The following is a 12,191-nucleotide window of genomic DNA, read 5'->3' as shown; positions in this document are numbered from 1 at the left end:
TTAAAATCCAAATTTAATTTTGAAGTTTTGTGCCCCCTCTCCATGAAATGGGTCCATGAGGAATGGACAGAAACAACTCATATCCACTTGTCTAATTCTGACAGGACATCAGATAAAATAACAAGAGTGCTACTTTAAAAGACTCTGCCCAATTACCCAGTAAAATGAAGGATTTATCACATTCATTGAACTTGGAACTATTCCTTCTTATACAACTAAGTTTGACTGCTCTGACTTTTATTTTCAGAGACTGTTTTTCCCTTCTCCACTCAGGTTCACTACATTGATTTAAAATGCAGAGGGCAAAACTCAAAGACAATGACTAACTCATTTTGATTGTCAACTTGTAAGCTAGTGAACATTAGTAAACATATTAGATACTAAAAATACAGTAGTAAAACTTATAGCTCTTTACCACTTAAAAAGCATTCTTATTATCTCATTTGACGCTAGCATCACTGTGAGGTATAGTTACAGAAATATTACTCAAATTTTTCAATAACACTCAGAGAAGAGAGGTGATGTTGACAATCCCAAAGTTATTAAGTGTACAGCTGCCTCGGCCCATGAGGACAGTATTCACACTGTCTGAATAGCTGTGGGAAAAAGAATAGTACCTATTAAGGATAGAGGGGGAAAACCTAAATTCAGTAAAAACATTATAACATTTCCCCAAACTACACTATTCAATTATTTTAGATATGATCATTAGAAAAAAAAATGAAGAAAATGTATAATTACACATTTCTACTCAGTAAGAGAAATCTGAATTAATTAGAATTTTAAATTGAAAATATTAAAACAAAAATCAATACTCCTACACTAGAAAAAATGAAAATTAGAAATCTCATACCACAGTGGAAAAGTTTATACCATTTCTTCAATTTCATTTTTCTATTAATGTGTGTAAACTCTGTAGAACTAGCCAAAGTAATTAAATAAAATAGACATAATATCCAAAAATCATGAAAGTTTATACATTTTGGTAAACTTTTAAAAGTTAAAATTTATCTTTCCTAATTGAAAACTGGGTTAAAAATCTATCACAAATATACAAGTACAAAATTGCAGTGAAAGTTCCATCTTTGGTATATTCACATGAACAAACAAAATAATTATCACCTCTTTGAACGGAAGTTATAGACTTTTTCAGGTCAAAATTCTGTTAAAATATAACTATTTGAAGTGTTCAAAAATTTGCATTAATGTTAATATGGCAACATTTTAATGTGGACAATAACAGAAAAACGTCATTCCCTCCACAGAATTCTGCCTCTAGAAGTACATTTAACAAAGTTGGAGGAAACAGGATGCTTGTTGATAGTGACAGGCTTATTTCAAAACCCAATTATATCTGTTCATTCCCTTTTGCTAATTAAAGCAAAAGGCATCAAAATCTCTCCTAACGATGTTCTAATCAATACGTGTTAGTGACCTTCCCCAGGCAGTGTTGCATCTGGACTAACGCTTCACCGCAAACCAGGTGCATACTGTAACTAGTTCCACCGGCACGGACTGTAAAGTCCCGACACAATCACCATTCGGGCTATGATTACCTAGAAAATAATCCTACATATGTGTCCACAGATGCCAACCCTGCCAAGATGTCCTAGTCCAGAACCCCCCAACCCAATAAACAGGCTATTCAAAACTCAACGCAACCGCAGGGGTCAGCAGCTCCTGGCACCCACCTCCCCCCGACTAAGCTCCAGAAAGCGGGCACGCACACTCAGGCCGTGCTCGCCCACTAGGAAGAGGTGGGTATCTCCAGGGACGATCCCGCTGCTGCCAGCAGCGACGTGCGGCAGCCTGGGGTCTCCCGCTAGTTGCTGAGAGCAGCTGGACCCTGAGTGGCCAGGACCGTCCACTTCCAGGCGTGGTGCTCTCGGGCACCAGCATCCTCAACCGAAGGAGGCGAGGGTGGCAGCAGCGCATCGGTGCGCTGGGGAAAACAGGGAGTGGGCGGGCAGCCACGGACATCACCGCCCGGACTAGAAACCCCCCCCCACCGGGCAGCTCCCCGCCTGGGCGCCCGCGTTCCAGTCGGAGAAGCCAGGCGGTCGGAAGCGCCCCGACTGCGTGCAGGGCTGCGTGGGGCGCCCGGGGCGCCGCTTCCGCGCCGAGAGCCCGGGCCCGCGGGGAAACGGAGGCCCGCCGGGTCCCCGGGAGCCCGGCTCGCGGAGCGAGCAGGTGACGGCGGGGGCAGGGCGGCTGCGACGCCGCGCGGGCGGCGGGCGGGTGTCGGGCGAGTCTGGGCGGCGTCGGGAGGGACCGGCGAGCGGGGGAGGGGCTGAGGCGGGGGGAGGAGGGAGGAGGAAGAGCGAAGGGCCCTGGCGGGACTCCCGGCGCCCAGCTGCCCGGCCCGAGCCCTCAAGCCACCGCCCCCAGGCCCCGCGCAGACGCTGGACGGTCCCCGCCTCCAAACCTCCCCCCCCCCCGGCCCGGTCAGAGAATAACTTACCCGTTTGCCGACGCAATCGCTCCTGCTGGCCCCTCTGACGGACTCCTCCGGCTCGTCGTCTTCCGGTGATGAAACCGGAAGTCCCACCCCTCCCCAAGAGGAAAACGGAAAGCCGAAGGAGTCAATCTAAGGAAGGGGAGACGCGCGTCAGGCTGAGAGCCTGGCGGCGTCTGACCGGGAAGGCCACCTGGCACTTCCAGCGGCTCCCCGAGCGGGTAACCCCCGGGCGATCCCGCCTCCTCCCTCTCCATCCCTCCTCACTCCACCCCTTCGCTCGCCCGCCCGCGGTAAAGAACCCCGAGGGCGGTGCGGGAGAAACGGACGCGCCCGGGCCGGGCGGGAGCCGGAGGCCTGCGGGCCGGGCGGCCGGCCTCCGCCTCCACCGGCCCAAGCGATGCCCGGCGCCTCTGAGGCCTCCTCTAACGGAGCGAGGTTTTCCTGCTGTGCCAGGCGCGTGCGCACCTCCGGGTTAGGAGAACAGCCTCTGGATGCTCCTAGCAGGGGTCCTCAGAGTCGCAGACCCTAGGAAGCCACGAGCCGAATTCGGATTCTAACGGGTTCTAATGAAAAATGCAGGAGGATCGGGGTCCAGTTCTCAGAAGAGGGGGCTGGGCTGCGCTGGGCTGGGCTGGTGTCTGGCTAACACAGAGGCTGAGGGAGGGATGCGCTGGAATGAACATGTGGAGCGAGAAGAAGCCCAGACCAGGTTCTTTGTGTGTCTGTGGCCGACTGCCTTCCTCCAGCTGCAAGTGCAGAGAACGTGTGTCACCACAGGGCTCTTGCACTGTCCAGCACACACTCACGCAAGGTTTATTTTTATGAATACAACGTAAAACCAAGAACATTCCCAGTCCTCGTTATCTTCCATAAGAGCATCTACCAAATCTAACTGACAGTCCAAACCTGGACAGTCCCAAACCTGACATGTTGCCCTCCTTCAATACGATGACGTCCCCTCCTGATCATGTCACTATATACTCCCAATAAGTATACTGGGTGGTCATCTTTATCCATGTGCATATGCTTCTTTGGTAAAATTTTTTAAAGCAAATACTTAAATTTCTCTATCCCCAACCTCTTTGTCTTCTTATTACTAGTTAATTGGTCTTCTGGCTAATCACTGGGCGGATTTCTGTCATCCCTCTGAATGTAATCTATCTGGAAAATACTTCCTATCTGGCTCCCAAACCACAGCAAGACCCAGGTAGCCACATGGCTTGGGTTTGGGTAGAAAACGTGGACCCATCAATGAGAGCTGGGGAGACCCATCATGACCCGGGGAGGCAGAAAACCACGGCTCTGGACTCAGGCATCCCAGGGTTGGAATCTCCTAGATTCAATGACCTCATTCGTCCTCCTCCTCTCCTCACCTGGTGGCAGCTGAATAATTGACCAAGACACTGCAGGTCTCAGAGATTCAGCAGGAATGCAGATCAGCAAATACATCTTCTTATTTAGTGACTTGGTAAAACTGATGTTCCCTTGCTCAGAAATGGTTATATTTTACAACCAACTTTTGTTAATTGACTACTATGAACACCCTTGTTAAAATATAAATTGGCGTCAGAAACCTCGTGTACAGTTAGTCCTTGGGACCTCTGCCAAATACATCAGGTAGGTCCACGGAATCCGAAAACCTCACAAGATTCAACCAAATCTGGCGAGCATGGACTGTGCTTAAATAGTGACGAGTACCAAACACCTGCGAATATTTAACCAAGAGGACTTGATGTTGTCCAGCACCAGAGAAGAAGTGGCTCCTTATGGATGCCTCAGCGAGGCTGATGCCACAGGTGGGTCCCGTTTCTGTGACAAGAGGCAGGGTAAGCTGGCCCCATGATCCAGCCGTTTTAGAGATGACGCAGCAAGCTTTAAAACTGACATTTCAAGCACCCACAAAGAGATGGAATGTGTGGCACTTTGTTTTTATTTGGAATCATAAGAGAAACATTTTTAATAAACCCTTAACTTCTTCTCCATTAATGCTATTTAAATAGTGAATTCATAAAGACTGAAGTGATTTGTTTACTTATACTTAGCTGTAGAAAACTTACGTGCTTTTGTTTATTTGTTTACACCATCAAATCCAATCAAGCCAAACAAGATGGTCGACTGAAATGACTGATGAATGCAACCTGAGCTGACAGCTTTAAATTTGGGATGTGTTACTGATGTCAGGTTGATCAGTTCTCTGTCTAAAATTGATGCTATTTAAAGCTTTGAACAATTTAGATGTAGTCACTGAGTAAAATCCCAACGGGGTGAGAGAATTCCATCAGGGCTGATTCTGCTGTGGTGAATTTCCATGTGCGCAGGTGTCAGAGGGAGAGTGGCCTCTCCCGATGGGGTAGTGAGACAGAACAGGATGCAGGAGGGGCGGTGGGCTGGCGTCACTCACAGCAAAGGTAAAGAGGCTTAGAATAAAGATAGACGCATCTTCTCACAAGGAATCCCAAATGGCATAAGAGTGTGAATATTGGACATTTCTGTTTCAAAACTTTTCAAGAAAGGAAAAAGTGAAGGGGAGGCAAGAAGTGAATATGTATCACGCTTCAATAACTCATCTGAAAATGAACCCCCAGGGAAATCATGGTAGTCGGTGGGGTAGACCAATGTTTTTATTAACAATATAAAAGGAATGTGTGGTGAAAGCAACGGTGACATAAGTACTGACAGTCAGTGGATGAATGATTATGTGTCCTGAGCACCTCAGGACACAGCAAACTAGAGCAATTCCACCAATCAAATGGCAAGAGAAGTCTAATCGAAGAACCATCCTTGTGCTGGAAGGGCAGAATGAGTCCAGTCCGGGGACTACTGGGGCCAGACTTGGGGAAATCAAGTTGTTGAAGGTAGCTGTGACTTTAGAGAGGTGTGCAACAGAGACATTAAGCCATTTCCAGTGTCTCTACCTTTAAAATAGTTTATTACTGGTCCAAATGTCCAAAGACGTATTAAAGAGGGAAAATATTGTTTACTGGACAGAAATTCTCTGGATATTTAGATTCTATTCCTGTCCAGGGATGTGAGAGAGGGGATATGTCAGCAGCTCAGATGTAAGCTGGAAGGTTCCCGTCGTTGTTAATGCAGCTTAGCCGTCTCTAGGAAAAAGGCAGCAAATAATTGGGATCCTTCTATGTAGTTCCACCTAACAAAAGAAGAAATAAAGAGAAACTGTTATTTCCATTCAAATAATGGAGGAAAAGTAGTCTACAATTTAAACAGGAAGATTTGATGACATAAATTCAATCTAAAATATGCAGCATGTCGGAAGGTTACTGATGTGGACACCCTGTGGTTTGCACACTGAGAGATCAGCCCCCTCAAGAACCTGCTCACTGTTGATTTTCTCCTTCTGCGCGTGCTCTCCATCGTCCACAGTGCCCAGCGGGAGCATCATCACACTCTTTTGGATAACATCCTGGAATATATTGGCAATTGGTGTGGTTGATCCATCCCGGATCATATCTGGTTCTGTTCCAAACACTGAAACACAGGAAAAGAAGGCATTGAATAAATTAATGAGAAGACTACCCCCAGTGATCTCCGCAAATGTCGTGTTCACTTTATCTTTCTTTCTTTTTTTTTTTTTTTCCCACCATGAAATTTGGTGGCTGGGATAAGTAAGCGTCCTGATATCATGCAATTTATATTCTAAAATAGTCAATAGAGTCAAGAAGAAAACTGTGGTTGCCTTATTTACTATTATCTACTTTTAAAAAATATTTTTAAATAATATTTTAAAGTAACGTTAGACTTACAGAAAAGTTGCAAAAGTAGTACAGAGAGAGTTCTCATATATTCCTTACTCTGCTTTCCCTAATGTTAACATCTTACATAACTATTGTACAATTATCAAGAATAGGAAATTAACATTGGATAATATTATTAACTAGACTCAGCCTTTATTTGAATTTCACTCTTTCCCTTCTGCTGTACCAGGATCCAATGCAGAATCCCACACGGCATTTTGTCATTGCTCCTTAGTCTCCTCTTGTCTGTGACTGTTTCTCAGTCTTCCCTTATCTTTCATGACCTTGACCCTGCTGAAGAGTACTGATCAGTTGTTTTGTAAAATGTCCCTCAGTTTGGGTTTATCTGACGTTTTTTCACGATTGGAAGAGGTCATGTGTTTTTGGCCAGAGTACCACAGAAGATGTACCTACCTACTTTTATGGTTGCTTCACGAATTAAGTATTAGAAACACTAATATTAAATATTAGGAACACATTTCTTTGGTGTTTTGTGTTTCTTTTGTAACCAACATATGAATAAATCGCTGTACTCAACTTTCACCTGAATGTTGCAGTGTTTGTACTCAACTTTCAAGGTATCCCAGGAAACAGTTTTAATGGATATCCTGGGGTCTAGAAAGAGATGAGTTGAAACCTTCTAGGCTATAGGGAAAGTTGCCAGAGATGGAGTGGGAATGAAAAATAAATGAAGACACAAAAGAGAACATGCCGTGTCTTCTGGATCCACAGAGCAAGGCGTGAATGTGAATAAAGATGATGTACACTCGTGCATTGCTTAACGACAGGATACATTCTGAGAAATGCATCGTTAGGTGATTTAGTTGTTAGATGGTTTAATTGTTGTGTACTCACACAAACCTAGGTGGTATAGCCTACCACACGCCTAGGTGATATGGTGCTAATCTTATGGGACCACTGTCATACATGCAGTCCGTTGTTGACGAAAAACTCATTATGTGGCAGACGACTGTCCTTTGTTGGCAGGACTGGTTTAGCACACAGACAGACAAAAAGGTGCCTTATGCATTCCTGCATTTTCCTGTATTTCATGTCTTTACTGTTGAATTTGACATTTCAATCACACATCTCTCTTCAGCTGGCATTCCATTTAACTTCCTAACTCTTCTTCCTCTTTTCTTCACCCCCAAATTTTACTGGTAAAATACTGCTACAATTGAGGGCAGTGGGGATGATTGTGTAGAGAAGTATGGCTCTCGGTGTTGGACTTGTCCTCTAATTTTTGACGTCTGTGTCCCTTGTACTCATAGACGCAGAGAGTTAGTGCTCCAAGGAGGTCTGGAGGCCATTAAACCCAGAGCTCTGTGACCGGGAAGAGCAAGTCCCCACAGGGCAGCCCGGTGCCAGCTTGCTCGCTCCACTACAGTTTAGCTTCTTCATTTTTAACCCCAGAGGACTTCCTTTACTTTCGTGCAAGTTCAGCTGTGCTTTTAAAAGTTTTTATGTATCAGCCAATATTTCCATGAGTTTTGCAGAAGGAGGGTTGGGAGGTTTCCAAGTCCATCATTTTCCCCCAAATTCAGGTCTCCAGAACGTGAGTTTGAACCCTGGCTTCGCTACTTCTAGCTGAGTGCCCTCCAGCAAATTATTTAATCTCTTCTCGCCTTAATCTGCACCCCGGGGAGGGCTGTTGGGAGGATTCATGAGACAGTGTGTGTAAAGAGCCCTGAACCACACCGTTTACCGTCAGTAATGCAGCCCATATAAAAGGAGAGTCCACAGTGAAGTTTTAAAAGTGTCTGCTTTATCTACAGCCCCACCGGGTACCACCCCTTGTTCCCAGTGTAAACCAGCAATCAAAATAGCATAAGTCTAACCTGTTTTGATGGCTCTTTTTGCTGCAAGATACTGATTATCTTTAATATTTGCGATCCATGGGTGTAGTCCTAGTGCCATAGAAACAACCATCTGGTTGGAACGATTTCTTTGGGAAAATATATATTCAAGATGCTGCTTTACCTAAAGGTAACATTTTCAGTTGTAAGAGAAAATTTTGAGTAGCTCTCATAGCCTTGTATCAAGAAACTGATTGGAATCCCAAGCTGACGCATTCAAGCGTTCTGATTTTCCCTCAGCTCTTCCAGAGGGAGGACGCGGAGTGAGCCGGGTCTCCAGGACGGAGAGCTGCGCCCAGTGTGAGGAATGCTTGCTCTCACTCCCACCCCTCCCGAGACCCCCCAATCCCCCCTCCCGTCCCCACCCCTCCCCGACCACAGTGTCTCACTGTTAATGTCGGCTTATTATGAATTTGGGTAATTATGAAACCTTGAATGATATTGTGGGTAATACAAATATGATGAATGTTTGAGGTAATTATGAAACACAACACAAGTAGAACTTCTCAATTTGAATATCCCTCTTTTTGGACTTATCAGTATCTTAAGGAATATTTTGGGAACATTACACACTTGGAAATTTCCAAAAAGTGGGAGCAATTTCACGCTAAGCTGTGAAGGAGGCTCATTGACAGCATCTTTCTCTCTCCCCTGGGCTCCATTCCGGTTGCCATTATGGAAATCCACCAGAGAAAAACTCCATACTCTGAAATATTCATCCCTTCGACAAAGATTTAAGGCACACCTGTCACGTGGCAGGAACTGTTCTAGGTGCTGGGACATAGCTGTGAGCAAGACGAAGACCGTCCTGCGCTCATGTAAAGTGTGTGCTGTGAGGAGGAGGAACAGTCCATCCAGAAAGGGAAGGAGGGAGGAAGATGGAAACAAAAAGACGGAGGGACGCAGAGGGGAAGGAGGATCTTTGAGAATGTAATTAGCGCTAAGACGACGATAAAAGCGGACAGTGGATGGAGAGAGGGCGCCGAGGTATTCCTTGAGCTCCCTTCTTCAGAGTCTACCTTCTGTGCAACTTGAGGTACACTGATGATAGGTCGATACTTCAGGCACGCACCTCCTTCCAGACACAAACATTTTCATTAAGGTGGCTGCTTTCAGGGGGTTCATTTCAGACATCATGGACGAACCAACGCTGGGGGTAAAGATTTTCCGGCTCAGTCCAGCCGTAGACAAGTAGCTTCTCCGTCTGTGTGTAAAACCCATCTTGCCTTTTTATGCACCATTTAGTTTTCAAAAATTTCCCATCACTCCAACTCCAAATGGTTATTTGTCTGATGACTGTAATTGCATATAATTGAGGGAAGAGATTTTTACTGAACAAAAATCCTGTTGGTTTCTTGACATTTGTTCCAGTCCCTTCTGTATTGGAAAAAAGTGATACTTCAATGCTAACAACTGAGTTGCTCACTACTGTGTGGCATGTGGCTCTCAGGAACGGCGCTGCTGGACAGAAGAACAATGCACGTTTGTTACCTGTGTTTCCACCACGGACATGTTCATGTGAGGGACTAGACGGATTGAAAATTTTCCTACAACTCGGCCAGGTATGACTGTTTTAGCTCCAGGCTCCTCAAAGGCGCCCTCAATCCCGTGAATAGAAAGAGATGGGTACCTCCATAGGTGCATTAGAATTTCCTCCTAAATTGAAATAAAAGTATTTTATTATATGAAAGAATGTTTAATTAAAACTCAGTTGAATTGTATTGCTTGCATCACCAATTTCTGTACATCTGTGACACGGTTAATGGCAAGTTAATTATCGCCTCACTTAGATATGTCTGGACAAACAGTACAAGTGGACTTTCCCCTCAGGACACGAGATCTCTGCTGCCTTCGCCTGCCCAAGCCACTCCCATTGGCGAGGGCCCCTCGTCGCTGAAGTTTGCAGTTACTAGATGGCAAAGGGGCCCTTTCAGAAACTTGGGTTCATTTATAAATTTCTATCCCAGTCATTGCGATGATAATTTGTGTGCTAAATGTATTTTATTTTTCAGAAGGCTTCAAAGAACTCTGCAGATGTTTGAGCCAGTTTTCAATCTTGCTATGGCCGCTGTAGAGCTAGTCTGAGGAAGAGCTACACTTCATGATAAGAAACTCTATCGCTCTCTTCTGCATGCTTCTCCCTCTCTTGGCTGTTCCCCCAGGAACCAGCCATAGCTAGCAAACACCCTAGCAGGCAAGCGTTTTAGAAAGGAGGAGGAGGAGGAGGAGAAGGGAAAAGGAAAAAATCTAAATTTGCCAGTAACGCTTTCGGCTTTGGGTCTACTTATTACACCAAGGCAGCAGTGACGTGGCAGTCTACAGATTAGCCCCTAAGTCTCTTGGTTTTGTCTAGAAAAATGAACAATTAGGGTCATGGAGCTGGAATAACCTCAGACTATCCTCAATCTTTAAACAGTTAGGGAGCCCAGCTCACCGGCTGCAGGCCGGCTTGGGATTGAGTCCAGAAAACTGATTTGGAAAAACGCATCTGTGAAATGAGCAATTGCTCCACGGTTAGGTGCCTGAGTCCGGTGCCAGTGGGACCCCAGATAAAGGTCTGCTTGATCTAGACCACAGGGAAGTGGCCTTGAAAGTGAAAGTCCCCCTTGGAATTAACATCTGCTTTCAGTTCTAAGATGTGCAGATAAACAGGACACAGTAAATTAAGCCTTGGGAAAATATTTGTTACCATCATTCTTTGTTCAGATTATCCATCAACTTGTGATCATACCTTGGTGTCAAACAGAAATTTCTTAACCTGGCTGCTATTCCGGTATTCTTCTAGGTCCAGGTCAATGGCTTCGTACATTTTTTTTTTCCTCTTCAGTAAGAGGAGCCACGTGGTCATAGATTCCAGGGATCAGAATATGACCCGATGAGTCTACAAGGCTACCTACAAGATACACCCAGGAAACAAAGCCACACGGAGTCACCGGTATGCTGATGTTCTGGCCCTGGAGCAGGATCACTGGGGACTCTCCTGGGCTTGCAGCAGACCTTGTGACCGGCCCTGGTCCCCACAGCAGGGCCACTGACAGCAACTCACATCCCAGAGGTGATGGTCAGAAGAAAGAGCTGGTCACCAGGCAAACTCAGCCTGACTTGGACCCGCGTGAATGTCCACCTTGTCAATGGCGGGATGAAAACACACGGCTCTGCAGTAAATTCCATTGGGTATGACTTACCTGCATTATATCCCAGTTCTCAACTCCACCTTTATATCATAAACAAGCTTCTTTTTTTTAAATTTTATCTTATCCTGAGTTAAAAAGTAACACGTTCATTATTAAGAAACTTTTTTTTTTTTTGAGGAAGATTAGCCCTGAGCTAACTACTGCCAATCGTCCTCTTTTTGCTGAGGAAGACTGGCTCTGAGCTAACATCCGTGCCTATCGTCCTCTACTTTATACGTGGGATGCCTACCACAGCATGGCTTTTGCCAAGCGGTGCCATGTTCGCACCTGGGATCCAAACCCGCAAGCCCCGGGCTGCCGAGAAGCAGAACGTGCGAACTTAACCACTGCGCCACTGGGCCGGCCCCCAAAATTTTCAATATATATGTTTATATATATATATACACATACCTGAGAAACTGAAAACCATCATTCCTTCTCAATTTTTCTCCTCCTACATACACCATAATAATATAATAAATACTCATCTTTAATCAAAAGCATAATATCCCTGAGGTCTAGTCTATGAGATATACATCATGACCACAAAAGCCTCCACAGTGAATAAGAAGATACTCAAATCTGTTCTTTATGAAAGAGTTTTGGACCGATAGGAATGGGAGAAAATCATCAGTGACTATCTATAAAAGAAACAGAAGTCAAGATTTAGCAAACACTGCTCAATATCTTGAGAAAGTACTTATCAAAGATACAATGCAACTAGCAAGTAGACGAACAGAAATGACAGGAAAATGTCTCCAGGGCAGCCAACTTAATCCCCATTCAAGTAAAGACACTTCATAAAGATACGCTTCATATTCTTGATGGGACAGTCTTTCTTGACAATATCAGAAAATTACTGCGAAGCACTGTACTTTCAAATCTTTCTGTTAAAGTCGATAATTACAAAGCACAGAGTTGAAGGCTCTATGAGGATGGATGCCTTCCA

At 45.0% G+C, this 12,191-nt stretch overlaps 2 protein-coding genes across 2 annotated transcripts in view; one reads left to right on the top strand and one right to left on the bottom strand.

Annotated features, from left to right (window-relative positions):
- The window catches only part of LOC138922085 (uncharacterized), a 47,322-nt gene extending 44,776 nt beyond the window's left edge, over positions 1-2,546 (bottom strand). The window contains exon 1 of the mRNA XM_070258914.1: positions 2,462-2,546. The gene's annotated coding sequence lies outside the window, so the exon portion shown is untranslated. The remainder of the gene's footprint in view (positions 1-2,461) is intronic.
- Positions 1-12,191, top strand: part of LOC138922078 (cuticle collagen 34-like) — a 222,831-nt gene that overhangs the window by 114,025 nt on the left and 96,615 nt on the right. The window lies entirely within an intron of this gene.

Source organism: Equus caballus, unplaced genomic scaffold (genome assembly GCF_041296265.1).
Source record: "Equus caballus isolate H_3958 breed thoroughbred unplaced genomic scaffold, TB-T2T haplotype2-0000448, whole genome shotgun sequence".
In the NCBI taxonomy this organism is placed as follows: domain Eukaryota; kingdom Metazoa; phylum Chordata; class Mammalia; order Perissodactyla; family Equidae; genus Equus; species Equus caballus.
Note: the sequence above shows the minus strand (reverse complement) of the source record. Positions and strands in the feature narration are given on the sequence as shown.